The 16,243-nt window shown below is 52.2% G+C and overlaps 1 pseudogene; it reads right to left on the minus strand.

Moving 5' to 3' along the window:
- Positions 1–8,825: 8,825 nt before the first annotated feature.
- LOC119869962 lies at positions 8,826–8,940 on the minus strand (annotated as a pseudogene).
- Positions 8,941–16,243: the final 7,303 nt, after the last annotated feature.

Below are 16,243 nucleotides of genomic sequence, written 5' to 3' on the forward strand. Positions count from 1 at the left end.
CCATTCCCACTCCGCGCCCCGTGCCCTCCCGTGCCCTCCTCAGTGCCCTCAGGGTGCAGCTCGTCCAAGCCCCTGCCCCAGGCAGGCCTCTGGCCCTGGGGTGGGTGAATTCTTGGCAGCAGACCCTGGGGGTCTCAGGACCTGGCCTGTCAGGGGCGGTGGGTGGGATGTAGGTTCCAACTGGCCTGAGGCTAGATTGGGGCCAGGCACCTGCAGTGCTCACAGGAGGGGTTTCCGTGGGTGAGATGATCACCATCATCATCGTTACCATGGCAGTGATCTGGATCATTTCCGTTGAAGTTGCTGACCCTTGGCCCCTGGGCTAGTGGCTACTGGCTGGCGAGTGGACTCCTGGCTCCCGGGCTAGCACGTGGCACCCTCCTCCGTCCTGCCCTGGCTGTGGACCCCAGGCCCCCTGCACACACAGTCACCCAGCTCTCAGGGCTGCTGTCCACAAAGACATTGCACCCTCCTGCCTGGATGAATGAAGTAGTCCAGACCAAGTGCTTCCACGGAATACCCGAGGAAACAACTAAACTACAGAATTTTCTGTTGGAGAAGGAAAGTGAAGGCCAGGTGAACAAACAGCAACCAACCCTAGAAACTCCTAGGACGGGGGTGGGGGGAAGAGGGAAGCTGAGGCTTGTTACCTACACCAAGGGTGTACCTCCCTGGGTAGACAGGATCCAGGCCAGGGGTCCCAGGAGGGAGAGAGGAGGATGTGGGGAAGGGTCTCCCTCAGGTTCCTGCCGCAGATCTGGGGGCTCCCTGCTCCCAGAGAAGGAGTCCTGTTCCACCTTCCTCCACAGCTGGGAGCAAATGCTTATTTGGGGCGGGTTTGAGCCCTAATGGGCGCCTGGCATGTTTTGCACTTTGCTGGCTTTTGTGTGTTTTCCCCACTGAGAAACATGAGCCCTGGACTATGTGAGCTGGAACGCTTGCAGTGTTCTGGCCTCCCCTTGGGGCTCAGAGGACCGCTGACCCTGCCCTGTCCTTGCTGCCACTTAATCCAGTCAGCCTGACCTGCTGGGAGCCCCGTCTGCAGGGAGGCCTTCCAAACTGACTCAGCGTGTCTTGTGCAAGCCCTGGGAAACCGCTTCATCCCAAATTGCAAGTGGGAGGGTGCTTGCCCCCTTCAGCTTCAAGCCAAGCGAAGGAAAATAGATAGCTGCTGCTTTGGCCACCCACCAGAGCCAGGGGACAGTACAGCGTCCTGGCCTCCATGTCTACACCTGACCGGTCAGTCGGGTCATCCATAATTCTTTCAACTAGTTGCTTTGTGCAATGTAAAATTAACTACTGGTGACTGCCTGAAGTTCACTGTGATTGGCGCCCTGTCTTCATTCACTGGAGGGGTTCTGAAATCCAGACTGAACAGGGCGACCTGAGGTCTGGGGATGCCTCCAAAACCAGCCTCAGAACAGGACTCTGGGAACCCTAAAACACACTAGGGCTTTTTATGCAGGTGCCCCAAGGGAGACATGAGGATCGAGGATCGGACATAGAGGCATTCTTGAAAATCCGTTTACAAAAACACTTCTTTCCCCCAAAGATTCTCCTCATGAGTGCTCTCCCCACAACAGCCCTCTCAATGAAGCAGGGTCCCACCCCTCCTTCTCCTCTCTCCCTGGGCTTTCAGGCTCAGATGCTGGGCTCTGAGCCCCTAAAGACCATATTCTCTCCCTACTTCTCTCTAGGAAACCAGGCCTCCCTCCTGACGAGTCTGTTGGATAAAAGTCTCCCCCTCTGCCTCCCTGATTGATTAACCAAGGAAAGCTCTTTGTAGATGCCAGCTCTTAAATGTAGAAGGAATGGAGGAACTAGGAGCTCCGAATTCTTCGTCCCGCAATGAAATAACTGTGTGGGACGGGGCAGCGTGAAAGTGTGTCGATCACACAGTGCTACCTGAGAAGGAAAAAACATTCTCCACTTCCACCGGAGACATCTGTCAGCACCTTCACGGGGACTCAAACTCAGCATCACTGGGCTGAACCGGCCCCACCTCCGGGGATGCAAAATCCAGCCCACGAAATCACCCAGGCTGTGTTCCTACTAAAAACACTTCACTTGAACCAAAGGCCAAGCCTGTAGCTCTCACTTCCAGTTTCCGGGAAGCAGAAGGGATAGAGCTGCTGGTCCACCACACTGGGAGAGAGGACCAGACGGGTGCAGAGAGCCAGGTGGTTGACATCCCTCCAACAGATCAACGTCCTGAAAAGGGTGGGATTGGTTCTAGTACAAAAACAGCCAAAAAGAAGCAGCGTTTCTGACGACCAGCATGGACCTGACAAACTAGGAGGACATCTCAGAATGGAGGGAGTGTTCAATGATGTCATGGGCTCATTGGAAGTGTGAATTGGGCATGACAATAACACGATGCTCGTCTGGAAGAACGGCCTTATTTCTGGGAGAACTATTGAGGGTAAAATATCTCGATGTCTAAAATTTGTTTTTAGATGACTCAGCAAAACAATACAGCACACGAAGTTGGTGGGACAAAACCAGTGGTTGGAGGCAGGTGGGGACAAGGTGAGGAGTTGTGCATGTGCTCCCCTTCTCTGGATGTTTGAAAGTTTTCCATAATACGAGGTTGGAGAAAAACAAAATGTCAGATACCGAATACTTTAAAAATGTATCCACTTCTGTTCTCAGGCTGTCAAATCAAGTCGAGGCCTATAGGAATAAAATGAAAAAAATAGCATGATTTAATGTGAACGCTTCTGAAAAACCATCTGGTCCCAAACTTGACTATCATTTGAACAAATGAGTTACATATTATGACACATAAGTAATACATGATTGTTTATAATTTTACAAAAAGATTTGTACAGACATTTGCTGTCTGAGCACTGTGGCGCCTACAGCCCCGCCAGCAGGTGCGGGGAGGTTGGAGGTCTCTGACCCTCCGGGATACCGTCCCCCACAGAGCCAAGATGCCCCAGGAGTGGATTTGCAGCAGCTGAGCCGCCGCCAAGTCGGACACCTGGGCCCGGAGATGCACCCCCTTGCTGCCTCCCCTCCCGGCCTCTGCCTCCCTATCCTGGGTGCTTTTCCCAGTCCCCAGGATCAGAATAAGTGGGCACTATACCCACTCTTAGCTCTGCTTTGGCTCTTATCTTGAGGAAAGGTTGCACACCACCTTTCTCGGTTGCTGGAGGCCACTGCTCAGGCCTGCTCGGGATGGAGCCCTGGGGAGGCCAGGGGGCAGCTGAGCGAGCCACAAGAAAGGGTGCCCCGTAGGAGGAAAGGGGCCTCTGTCCCACAGATTGCCCGCATGGAAGTCGTTCACACAGCACCGGGAGAAATGGCGGTCACGCATCAAGGCAGGGACGGATCTGCAGGACCGAAGTTGGCCTTTTGTACAATAATCCCGAGTGGACCCAAGTGAAGCCTCTGACTGGCTGTACTGCTGCACAATACATATTCACTCGCTGACAGACACCTGCCAAGGGTAAGCCGCACAGCTTTAACCGTGACTTCCAAGTACCCCTTGTGTGTCTGTGCCCCCTGCCTCCTGCCTCCTGCGGCTGTCTGCACGGCGCTATCAACCAGGAGACAACAGAGATGCCAGGAATTGTTCTGTTCACATTTCTTATTTTGTAAGGGCACCTAGCCAGTGTGTACGTGTTTCTGTAAGTGTGTGACATGTGTGTGCATGTGTGTGGAGGTATATGTGTGCACATATGTGTGTGTGTGCTGCAGAGGGTCTGAACCATGAAGGAGGTAATGGGTCCCGCTCTCCACGGAACATGAACACATGGACCCTCCAATAAAATATAAAATAAATATTTGGTCTTTGTTTCTTTTTTGGCCCAGAGCTCCTAAAATCCTTGAATTTGTTTATTTTTGAACGTTAACGGGATGGCTGGTGGCTTGGGGCCCAGACAGCTCCAGGATGGGGGCCAGTTGACAGAGGCACCGACAGTGTGATCGCAGGGTTGGCACTTCCAGCCTGTTCCCAAATCTCCGGGGAGGTTTGGAGAGATCCCGGGTGGGTGGACACGTCTACGAGCTGGGAGGGAGACGCACCTAGAGAGGGCACAGGGCTCTGGGCCACTTCCCCTCACCCTGCCCGTGCATCTCTTCCATGTAGCTGTTCCTGAATTGTGGCCCTTATAATAAACCAGAGACATAAGTAAAGTGTGATCCTGAGTTCTGGAAGTTGTTGGAGCAAGCAACCAAACCTGAAGTGGGTGTGGGAACCTCCGAATTTGTGGTCGGCTGGGCAGCGGGAGCGGATGGGGAAATCTGAGCTTGGCCTGGGGAGATGGGGAGGGGCTGGTGTGTCTGTGTTTTCCATAGTCTGAGAGCCAGAGAGGAAAAGACCGGCTGGGGGATGGGAGCACCTTTGATTCGGTCCCTCGTCCTGAGAGCTGTCTGACGGCTGGCAGTGAGGCGGGCATCCGAACCCCACAGCCCGGGAGCTCTGTCTTCAGCAGCCCTGGTGCTAACAGGACTCGGTGCTCTCTGTCCAAAACAAGGGCCTTCACAGGGGCCTTTCCCCACCTGGGAAAGTGTGGTGGGGCTGGCTTGCCGGAGCAGTGCCCTGGGCTTAGGAAGACTGTTTATACATACCGTCTGCAGTGTAATTCGACAGAAACGCCTGGTGGTGTTTATCCAGGCGCTCACAGAGCTTGCAGGGGATGCGGCGGTTGTGCGGAAACCTGTCTGCCCTCCGCTTGGACCGGTTCTGTATATTCCACCCGTGCTCCTGGCTTTTTGAACAAGTGTCTGCAACATCGCTGAACAACTTTGCTTTTTCTTGGCTGAGCGAAGCTTTGCTTGGGGGTGGGGGTGGGGAGACAGGGTGACCATGGAAAGCAACAGGAATTTCCTCACTCCAACATCAAAGGCCTGTGGGTTTTGAGCAGGAGGGACAGGAGGAGCTTGGAGGGGATCACTAGAGCTGAGACCAGCGCTCACTGACCTGGGGCTCACTGCTGCCCGCACTGTCTGAGAGCTTCACACAGGCCCACTCCTTAACGATGCTGTGACATCAACACTGTTGATCATCCCATTTTTCAGATGAACAAACCAAGGCACAGAGATGATCCTACATTCACCCCAAGTCGCACAGCTGGTAAGTGGCAGAGTTGGAATGTCCCATCCATTTGGAGTTCCTTAATCTAAGTTGGCTTTTTGGAGATTGCCCCCCCCTCCTGAAAAGCATTAGCCTGAATTTTGTGCACAAACAACCAACCTGTGGAGTGGCCCAGGGACGGCTCCCTCCACCACTCAGGTGGAGCTGGAAGGCAAGAAGGGCAGGAGGATGGACACTATCCACAGACCCTCATCTGGCCAGCTCCCACAACTGTTCTCTCAGTTTGGGACTATGAGCAGCTGGGTCGGGGAGCCAATATGGTAACCTACCCTTACCGACAGCGCCTGTTCCAGCCCGTGAAGACAGCTTGTGCAGGCTGGAGCACTGTGGTGGGCGGAAGAATGAGGAATCTTGCTTCTACCATCATTCTTATTTTTTTTTAAGATTTTATTTTATTTATTCATAGAGACAGAGACAGAGAGAGAGAGAGAGAGGCAGAGACTCAGGCAGAGGGAGAAGCAGGCTCCAAACAGGGAGCCCGACATGGGACTCCATCCCGGGTCTCCAGGAATATACCCCGGGGCTGAAGGCAGCACTAAACCACTGAGCCACCCGGGCTGCCCCATTCTTATTTCTTAATCAAGAAACTTGAGTTTCTGAGAGTCAGAATCTCCATTTGGAAAACGGTACACTGTGCCATCTTCAATGGGTGAAATGTTAACTATCTGGGTATTTAAATGGATCATAGAAGTTCTATAACTTTCTATAAGATGCACGTGTGTGAAAAGCTTTCCTTCCATATTAATTGAAACCATGCAGTAACCTTTCTCCTTGATTAAAAAATGTTTTACTTACTTATTTATTTTTAGTAGGCTCCCTGTCCAGCATCAAATCCAACATGGGGCTTGAATTCATGACCCTGAGTTTTTTTTTAAGATTTTATTTATTTATGCATGAGAGACACAGAGAGAGGCAGAGACACAGGCAGAGGAAGAAGCAGGCTCCACACAAGGAACCCCATGAGGGACTTAATCCCAGGACTCTGGGATCACGACCTGAGCCGAAGGCAGATGCTCCACCGCTGAGCCACCCAGGCACCCCTAAAAAAATGTCTTAAAAAGCTGAGTTTAGGAAAGAGAAAAAGTCTCAAATCAATAGTCTAAACTCTCAAATCATGAAACAAGATAGAGGAGCAAAATAAACCCAAAACAACAATAAAAAGGATAAAAGAAAGATAAGAGTAGAAATTAATTAAATTAAAACAGAGAAAACAAATCAATGAAACAAAAGGTGATTCCTTGAAAGATCAGTAAATTGACAAACTTTTGCAAGACCAAGAAAAGAAGGGATTAAACAGAAGTGCATATTGGGGATGAAGCTGAGACTGTCACTACCCATCCTGAGGGCATCACAAGGATAATAAGGAAAAGGTATGCACAACTCTACACATGTACATTTGACAACTAAGATATAAAAGGCCAATTCCTTGAAAAGTACACATTTCTACAATTCTTCAAATATGACATTAATAATTTGAGAAATGGAATTCATGATTTCTGAGTTCCCCAAAAAAGAAATCTTCCAACTCAGATGGTTTCACTGAAAAATTCTACTACACCATATAAAAAAGGATTAACACTGTCACTAACAATCTCTTTCAGAAAACAAAAGCACTTTCCAAATCATTTTATAAAGCAAGAATTATCCTATGCTAAAAACAGGCAAAGATCGTACAAAAAAAGGACCGCAGGCCAATATTCCTCATGAATACAGAGACATACATTCTTAATGTATGTAGGAATGTAATACATTCCTAATTCTAGCAAGTAGAATTCAGCAATATATGGAAGTAAAGATTACTGAGACCAAGTTGAATTCATTACAGGAATGGGATGCAGGTTAAAGATTTAAAAATCAAGCAATACAATCCATGATATAAATAAAGAAGAAAAAACATATGATTGTATCAATTGTATTATTGACATACATACATATTGATTGTATCAAATTAGATTGTATCTAATTTATAAGAACATTATAAGATGGAGAAAACCTAAATTAGCATCCACTTGTAATAAAATTCTCAAAAAACTAGTAGAGTCAATCCTCCTCAATTTGATAAAGAGCATCTATAGAAAACCTATGGCTGACATCGCACCTGATGGACGATTGAAAGCTTTCCTCTAAGATCAGGAACAAGACCAAGTGCCCACCTTCACCATTCTTAATCAATAGGGTCCTAGAAATCTAGCTAGCACAATAAGGAAAAGAAAGGAAATAAAAGGCATATAGATCAGAAAGGAAAAAATAAAAGTGTCCCTATTTGCAGATGACATAATGGTCTTTCTAAAAAATCCTAAGGAAATCAGGGCACCTGGCGGGCTCAGTGGTTGAGCATCTGCCTTTGGCTCAGGGTGTGAGATCCTGGGGTCCTGGGATTGAGTCCCACATCAGGCTCTGATCTGCTTCTCCCCCTGGCTGTGTCTCTGCCTCTTTCTCTGTGTGTCTCTCATGAATAAATTTTTTTAAATCTTTTTAAAAAATCCTAAGGAAGCTATGAAAATTCACAAATAAAAAATTCCTAGAGCTAATAAACAAGGCTGCAGGATTCAAGATTAACTTATAAAAATTGATTGGTTTTTTTATATACTAGTAATGAACATACAGAAACTGAAATGAAAAACACAGTACAACTTACAGTCACTTAAAAAAGTGAAATTCTTAGATGCAAATCTAACAAAACATGCACAGAACTTGCATGCTGAAGACTACAAAGTGCTGAAGAGAGAAATCAAAGATCTCAATGAATGGAAAGACATACCATGTTCATGGATTAGAAGACCCAACATAATAAAAGACTCAATTCTCCAAAAGTAATAAACATGTTTAACACAATTTCTAACAAAAATCCCAGTAATTTTTTTTGGAGAAATAACCAAAATTGTTCTAAGTTATTCAAAATATTCTAAATGATTCTATTTATATGGAAAAGCAAAGGACCTAGGATTACTAAAACAATTCTGAAAACAATAAAACAGGACAGTCACTTTACCAGATTTCAAGACTTATTATATAATCACATTAATCAAGACTGTGGTGTTGGTAGGAGAGACATTAAAATCAATAGAACAGAACAGAGAACCCAGAAATAACCCCACATAGGTATGGTCAATTGATATTTGACAGATATTTGCAAAAGCAAGTCAATGAAGGAATGATTATCTTTTCAACAAGTGATGTTAAAGTGATTGATTATCCATAAGCAAAAAATGTGCCTGAACATTTATAAGATAATATAGGAGAGCATCTCTGGGCCCGGGACCTGGTGAAGAGTTCCTATACATGACAGCATGGCAGGATCCATAAAACACCAAGACACTGGACTGTTCTACAGAACAGATACAACACACAGGCTGCAGCTGAGGAGGGCTGGGTGGTGGGCTCCAAGCCCAGAGAATGTGTGCCCTCTGGGCATTATGCACAATTAGAAATGCCCGGAGGGCATGAGGGCAAAGTGGCGAGAAGGGTCACACCTCTCAGTGGTCAGGCTAAGGCTTTGCAGCTGTCCTGGCAAGGGCGTCGGGGCCTTTGCAGGCTTCGAAGCAGAAGCGTGTCCTGACCCAGTGGGCCTGTGAGCACACGAATTGGCCATGCTGTTCTGCTCTTTGGGAGGGAGGTGCTCTGCCTCGAAGGTGAAGGAAGGCAGAGGTCTGGAGCGGGGGCTGTTCTGGGCTGGTTGCCAGGTGCTGCCAGAACCTGCATTTCAGAATCACTGGGTATGTCAAAGAGGCTGGCTTTCCCTTCTGGTCCACAGATTTGCGTGTCATCCTTGTGCAGGGGCCATGCTAATCTTCTCTGTATCGTTCCAATTTTAGTATATGTGCTGCCGAAGTGAGCACCCTTCTGGTCCACAGAAACACAGATGTGGAGCCTTTAGGGATCTGCTCTTTAACAGACAGGCAGGCTGTTGGGCACACATGGAGGGGAGGGGTCCCGAGTGGCTGGGCCCCCCAGCACTCCCGGGCACCAGCAGTACCTGGGGGACCCGCCCAGCCACAGGCAGGTAGCAGAAGCAGCTGACCAGGTGGCTGTGTGCCCAGGAGCTGCCCCACCTGCATCTCTGGCTCACCTGAGCCTGCATCCTCATCTCTGGGTATAGCTGCCTAACATGGTCCCTGCCTGGCCCTAGTCCCTGACACCCTTTGGATCTGGAGCCTTCCTACCCCCAGGGCTCCACCTCCCTATGCTCCCTATGCTCCACCTCCTTATGCTCAGAGGGCTCTGCTCAGAGGGCTCTGCTTCCTCTTCTGCTTATCCCATTGGCTCCCGCCAGTGCTGGGTCAGGATGTCCCCCAGGGTTGCTGGGTCCATCTCCTGCATGTCCTGGCCTGTCCCCGGGAAGGGAGCAGTCCATTCCCACTATTGGGTCCCCATCCTTCACTTGAGCTCTCTAAAACTCCCTCCTTCTCTGTCAACTGCCCATGCAGTCCTGGGCAAAGCCCTGAGCTGCTCCACCCAGCCCCGACTCCACCTCCCAGCCACAAGCAGCTGGGTACACTTCCAGAGTTCTTGCTGACTGGTTCTCGTCATGTCCACTGTGTGGCTGTGAGGGGCCCCTGGGCCTCTGTTCAGCTTTGCTCAGAGACAACTTGCCTCTGTATAAGGATGCCCAGAGCTTTGTCATCACTCACTGCTTTGTTCTCCCAATTAGGAAACAGAAGAAACCAAAAGGGCTGTGTACATGCTCCCACGTCGCAGCCACCAACCCACCAGGCCTGCCCCCGAACGCCCCACTTCCTTCCTGCTGGGAGGGAGGAACGCTACGGAAGCTGCCCACACCAGCATCCCCACTTGCTCCTGGGCCCAGCCATCATCCTGGTCTTTGGCTGGAATGTGACGTTCCAAGGCTCAGCTGCCCTAATTAGGGTAAAAACTGACTCCGAGGGTTATGAGCAAGAACATTCTAAGGTCGAGTGAAAGTGACAGGTGGGTATGTGGCTGTGAGGGTGCTGCTGACGGGACCCTGGGGGGCTCCCAGGAAGGTGCAGGGGTCTCCCGGCCCTATCAGCACCCCTCCTTGAGGCAAAGGGCTGGAGACTGCCCTCCCAGGCTGCCGGAGCCCAACAGCACAGGCTCCCGGGGTGGCCTGGGCCCAGGAAGGATGTGGTCAGCTGAGATGAGCTGTGCGGGTGGGGGTCCGGGCCAGGCAGCCTCCTGACACCCTGGCCTCGGGGTCCTTACCAGCCCTATGTGGTGGCCTGCAGACTCTGCAGGAACATCTGAGGCCGGCTGGCAGGAGGGAAGTGGGTAAGCCCCTGGGTTGGTAGTCTGGGGAAGTCCCCTCTTCCTAATGATGATTTGAAAATGGTTGGCTTTTCTGGCCATGCCTCTCAAAGCAGGAAGGAGGATCACGGAGGGCGGCTACGCACAGGGCCTCATCAGAGTGCAGAATCACAGCAAAGCCGGCCCAAGCCCGCCTTCTGCTATAGTGAGGACAGTTGCTTTTTAATGTTTCCAGGCTCATGGGGGGTGGGGGATGGATGAGGACAATGCAATCGACAGAAATGAGCAGCCAGGAGGAAGCTCCTCCGGCACAGTTCCCATTCAGGGCACTTGTCAAGGATGCCCTCAAAGCCAGGGCATTCACCATGCATGGCATGGGGTTAGTCGCACAAAAACGTGGTGTTCAACATCACCTGTGGGCTTGCTGTCGGCTTCTCCTTCCCCAAGTTAATTCCCTCCCTCTCTGCATCTCTGAGGCCCACACACACGGTCTGCTCCAGCCTTGCTGAGGAGGCTCAGAGTCTCTCTCCCGAATCCCTGTGCGGGAGCCAGACGGTGGGGGACGTCGGTCAGGGCGGGCTCCTGAGCCCTGAGAAAGCTTCCTGAAGAAGCCACTCAGCTCTGGCTCAGGACGTGGTACAGGTCCGAGCTCAGTGAGCAGGAGCAGAGGTCCAGAAACGTGAGCCGGGGAGGGCTGGCATGTCAGGAGGCCTCCGAGGGGACCCCCACCCAAGGACAGCCAGTGCAGGGCGCGGGAGCTGCTGGGGCCGACGCCTCAGGGTAGCGTGTGCTCTCATGGGCGGCCCGTCTGACGGGCTCAAGCAGAAGAAACCGCGTCCTGAATCAGGGTGCAGAATTGGTGTATGTTCAAGAGGCGTGCAGCCAGCAGGCCCGAGGCTGCCCAGCCAGTGTGTCCAGCCTGAGTGGACACTGCATGCAGGTTCCACGACGCTCACCCCATTACGCTCAGCCCACTAGAGACCGTTCCCCACGAGTCCCGAGTCCAGACAGGCTGCTTCTTGGCCCACAGCCGTCCCCAGGGGAGGCTGGAGACGCCTGCTGGAGCTCTGGTTCATCTCTCCTGATGCATGAGAGCCCTGAAAGTCCACTGACATTTATGACCAAACGTGAGTTCGTGAAACACCTGCCACTACGACTAAAGTCTTAGATTCTTACCCTGGATTTCATCTTATTTTTTCCTTAGGTTGATTCTGCCTTTGAGGGAAGACCTTGCGGTCGGATGCTTTGGAGGGTGTGTGTTTGAGGTTCAGGGGGGAGCTCCCCTGCTTGTTTGCAAGGGGAGCTGGACACCCCCCAACCCAGGCTGGACCCACGGGTGAGGGAAGACCCGCTGCTTCCCCAGCCACATGTGTGTGTGGCAAACTAGGTGACTTCAAAGCATTCTTTTTTTTTTTTTTTTTTAAAGTGGATTTGGGGGCATTATCTTCAAATACGGCTGTTAGAACAGGACTGTCTGCGGGAAGTAAGACCCATGTGTTTCTACACCAACACGCTGGGTGGAGCAGCCCCATTGCTGCCCCTAGCCAGTGAGGTCTCCAGGAGGCGCCCCCTGGGCATCCCATTCTCTGCCCGACATGAAGCGGGCCCAGACACCCCACGAATTACAATGAGCAGAGGATCTGTCTTGACCAAGGTTGGGTTCGGGGAGCCTGCGGATTGCGGCCAAATCCTCAGAGGACACAGAAAGGAAAATAGTGCAGAGGATAAAAAGCAGTGACCGTGGGAATAAGGTGGAAGTAGAAGTGAGGTACAGGGTGAGGACATCTAAGGCTGTGTGCCCACATGTCATGTGACATCAGGGTGAGTGTGTTGGGGGCCTTTGGTCCAAATCACTGTGGGTCAGAATGGAAGTGCTAGGTCGGCAAGGAGGAGGAGATTGCCTGTGGGGGCAGCTGCTCAGCTGGGAGGTCGGGCAGTGGCCAAGTGGGGCAAGCAAATGGAGCAGCCAGTGCAAGGGTCCTGAGGTAGGAACTAGTGTGTCCTGCTGGGAAGAATGAGACAGTCAGTCTGTGCAGAGCATGCTGAGACTGGCTGAATGGGGGGGAAAGGAGCCGAGGGCAGAGGGGGAGACCCTGTAAGCCATTGTATTGGTTTCCTAAAGCTGCTGGAACAGGTGACCCTAGACCTGGTGGCTTCGAACCACACAGATAAGTGTAGATGCAAAGTCTGACATGGGTCCCACTGGACCAAGCTCCTGGCGTCTGCCTGCACTCCTTGGCTGGTGGCCCCTCCTTCCATCTTCCGAGTCTGGGGTCATCAGGCCAGGCCTTTCTCAGGCTGCCTTCCTGGTCCTCCTTCCTCTCCTTTCAAGGCCCTCCATCCCCTGTGATCACACTGGGCACACTGGGCCCTTCCTTCCTCAGACTCAGCCGACAAGCTCACTTGCTTCTGCAGCCTGTCTGCTTGTGGGCTCTCAGGCTCGGGGAATGTGGCTGTCCCCAGGGGGCCGTCCCCATGGGCTGGGGAAGCAGCCTGGGTTCTTCCCCCGCAGGTGGTGGGGAGGCACTGGGGACGCCCACACAGAGCTGTGTGACTGCCTGGGGCCTGCCTTGTGCACCGGCTCGGAGTCGGGGGCGGGATGGAGAGCAGTGCAGGATGCTGTGTGGCTTCTTCTGGCCCGCTCAGCCCTCACGGCTCCCCAAGTTTCTTCACATCACCCATCCAGGCTGGGAGCGCACAAGGGGGCTTCTACTGAGGACCCCAAATGCCTCAGACAAGGCACAAGTCCGCTTCCCCTGACACCGCAGAGGCCACCAGCCTTGTCTCCTAGCTTTACATGAGGTCACCATGTCCTCCGGGAACTATTTAATCATTCATGGCAGGGAACTGATGCTCCTGTCCAGCAGTGGCCTTCAGAGATGCCCATCCCAGTTAGCTGCCTACGGACACCCCCCACACACACACACACAGGCTGTGCCAGGCAATGACCATGATAGCAGCGAACTGGTTTTGTAAGTCACTGCTGGTTAAGGAACTCACGGATGAGACGAGAAAGTCCTCGTGGGAGGATCACCCTCACCGAAGCCTGGAAATCTGCTCCAGGAGCTCACACTCGGCACACACTCGGTGTCCCTCAGCAGAAGCAGTCACACCGTTGGAGAACCTCCCCGGGGAGTGATGAGGGACTGCTAGCAAGGAGGCCAGGCGCCGGAGGTGGCCCCCGCTTGCTGGCTTGGCCCTGTGTTTGGGGAGCAGATGACGTGTGCAGTGGGTTTGCTGAAGGCGGTCCTCGAGCCTTGTTGCAAGCGGGGCTCCCGGGAGGCCCCAAGCAGGGGTTCCTGCCGCTGGTGAGCCCAGCTGCGGGGCAGGTGCCGACCAGGCCTCTGGGCGCTATGATTCTGGGTTCCTGCTGCTGCCTGCCAGGGTCCCCGCGGGGGGAGGTCAGCCGGCCTCCTGGTGTGGTGACACCCCCGGCCCTGCATCAACAACACCAAAACCCTTCGCTCCTGCCCTGCCCAGCACATGTACTTTCTTTGTCCTACTCTGTATTTTGCACACTTTGTGGTTCGTTTGCGTTTTGGTTTAGTTTTGCTTTTGACCTACATTCTCCTGCCTCAATTTTTACCAATTTCTTTATTTCTCCATTTACATCAACTTCAAACGTCATGATAGTCTGCGGTCTATTTGGACTTCCCTATTTTCTTTCTTCTAAACGTTTCCTCTGTCATGTGTCACACCTTTCTGTTCTTGTATACATTGGATTAAGGTGGACAATTGCTAAACATCCACAAGCCTCTTTTTTTTTAATAATAAATTTATTTTTTATTGGTGTTCAATTTGCCAACATACAGAATAACACCCAGTGCTCATCCCATCAAGTGCCCCCCTCAGTGCCTGTCACCCATTCACCCCCACCCCCCGCCCTCCTCCCCTTCCATCACCCCTAGTTCGTTTCCCAGAGTTAGGAGTCTTCATGTTCTGTCTCCCTTTCTGATATTTCCCACACATTTTTTCTCCCTTCCCTTCTATTCCCTTTCACTATTATCTATATTCCTCAAATTAATGAGAACATATAATGTTTGTCCTTCTCTGATTGACTCATTTCACTCAGCGTAATACCCTCCAGTTCCATCCACGTTGAAGCAAATGGTGGGTATTTGTCTCAGAAATCGTCACTGTGATGTAATCGCATCCATCTTGCTCAGTTCAATAATACATACTTAATACCCGTAGAAATGAGAAATTGATTTCCAAGATATTAAGCAAATAGATTCTCGGCAGCTGATGTGCACACCGGTAAGTTTGTGGGGTGGGGTGGCTTCCTGGGTAGTGTCCCCCAAATGGCGGGGGGCAGGAGGTGTTGGGGGCCCCGCACGGAGGGACACCCTCATCCCATCAGCCACCACCGGCCAGGGTGGAGCTAGAGCTTGTGACGGCAGCAGTGGAGCTGTGGGATGGGGGCTGGGGCGGCAGGTGGCTGCAGCAGAGTGATCAGAGGCGCTGCCCATATCTGTCATCACCGCAGAGTTCTTTTGGCTCCTCTGCTTACTGGGAACATTTCACAGCAATACGTCGGGGGGAAGGGCAGAGGGAGGTGGGACAGTGGCTCAGACCCTGTAATTCTCTCATAACGTTCACCTTCTCCCCACTGTCGAGCTGCAGCCGTGGAGCAGGCAGGTGCACCTGCAGAGCCCGGGCCCTTGCCACTGCAGCTGCTGGATTTCTCATCCAAGGTCATGAGGAGTGGGGGTCCTCCCCGGCAGGGATCATAGCCCAAGCCCTCTCCTCTTGTCGACCGTCTGGATCGATGCTGAGCACAGAGTGTGCTTCCCAAGATCATTTCAGATTTCAGACTGGATTGGCCCGTTGTCCCTCCCGGTGCATCTCGAGTTCTGCTGGTGAGCCAGGCGGGGTCCACGGAAGCCAAGCCACCCATCGCCGTGAGCCCCTCGCACATATTGTGGGCATTCGCTCCTTCCTCATGCACCAAGGATTTCTTGGGGGTTACCAGGGGCCAGGCTCTGGGAACACAGTGGGATGAGGTCATCCCCGAGTCTCAGGAGCTGATAGGGAAACAGTGGTGCTCACTGCCCACATTTGCTGGGGGAGGTCAGTGGGAGTGGACCCCGTGAGCACCCTGCCCTTGACCCTGGCCCACTCCTAGGCATCTGCCGTGTCTTCAGACGGACAGCCCTGGAGCAGGCTGGAGCAGGAGGAGTTTGGCTGGGGTGGGTTCCCAGTGAGGTGGAGCTCAGGAGCCCACCCTCCATCACCCCCTCGCCACTCCCCAAGAGGTTCCTGTAATCATCCACACACAAACCACTGCCACCAAACTGTCTCAGCATCAGCCTCGTGAAGGACCCAAACGAATACACAAACCCTAAGCTCCTTGGGAGAGTGGGTCCGGGTGTGGTGCTCCATCCAGTGGGCAGGGTGGGGAGGGTGGGAGAGCCGTGTGGAACAGACACAGCCCCTGGAGACGTAACATGGTGCAGCGAGTATGGGAGAGCTTCGCTCCTGGATCTCTTACACATAAGCCAGTGTTTCTTAAGAAGCCCGTAGAGCAGGGTGTTTTATCCTTGGCACCGTTGACCTGTGGAGTCAGATAATCCGTCCCATGATTGCTGGATGTGGGGCGACATCCTGGCCTCTGCCCCCACTGCCCCTGGCATGTGGTAGCTCCCTGCCCTCCCAGCCGTGACAACCACAATATCTGCAGACATTCCCAAACGTCCCCCTGGGAGACCACATCCCATCCGGTTGAGAAGCACAGACGTGGAGCTTCGAAGGAGTTTCGAAATAACATCAAAATTCCAGGACGCGCCCAGTACGCTGGTGCTGGTGTGACGTTCCCTCTCTGGGAATGCATCCCAGCTCCTTAGCTGCACGCTGACTCCACAGACACGAGGCTGCAACTTTATGGGGGTCACTTACAAGGGCCGGGAGAGAGGAGCACAG

Source organism: Canis lupus, chromosome 1 (assembly GCF_011100685.1).
Source record: "Canis lupus familiaris isolate Mischka breed German Shepherd chromosome 1, alternate assembly UU_Cfam_GSD_1.0, whole genome shotgun sequence".
NCBI lineage: Eukaryota > Metazoa > Chordata > Mammalia > Carnivora > Canidae > Canis > Canis lupus.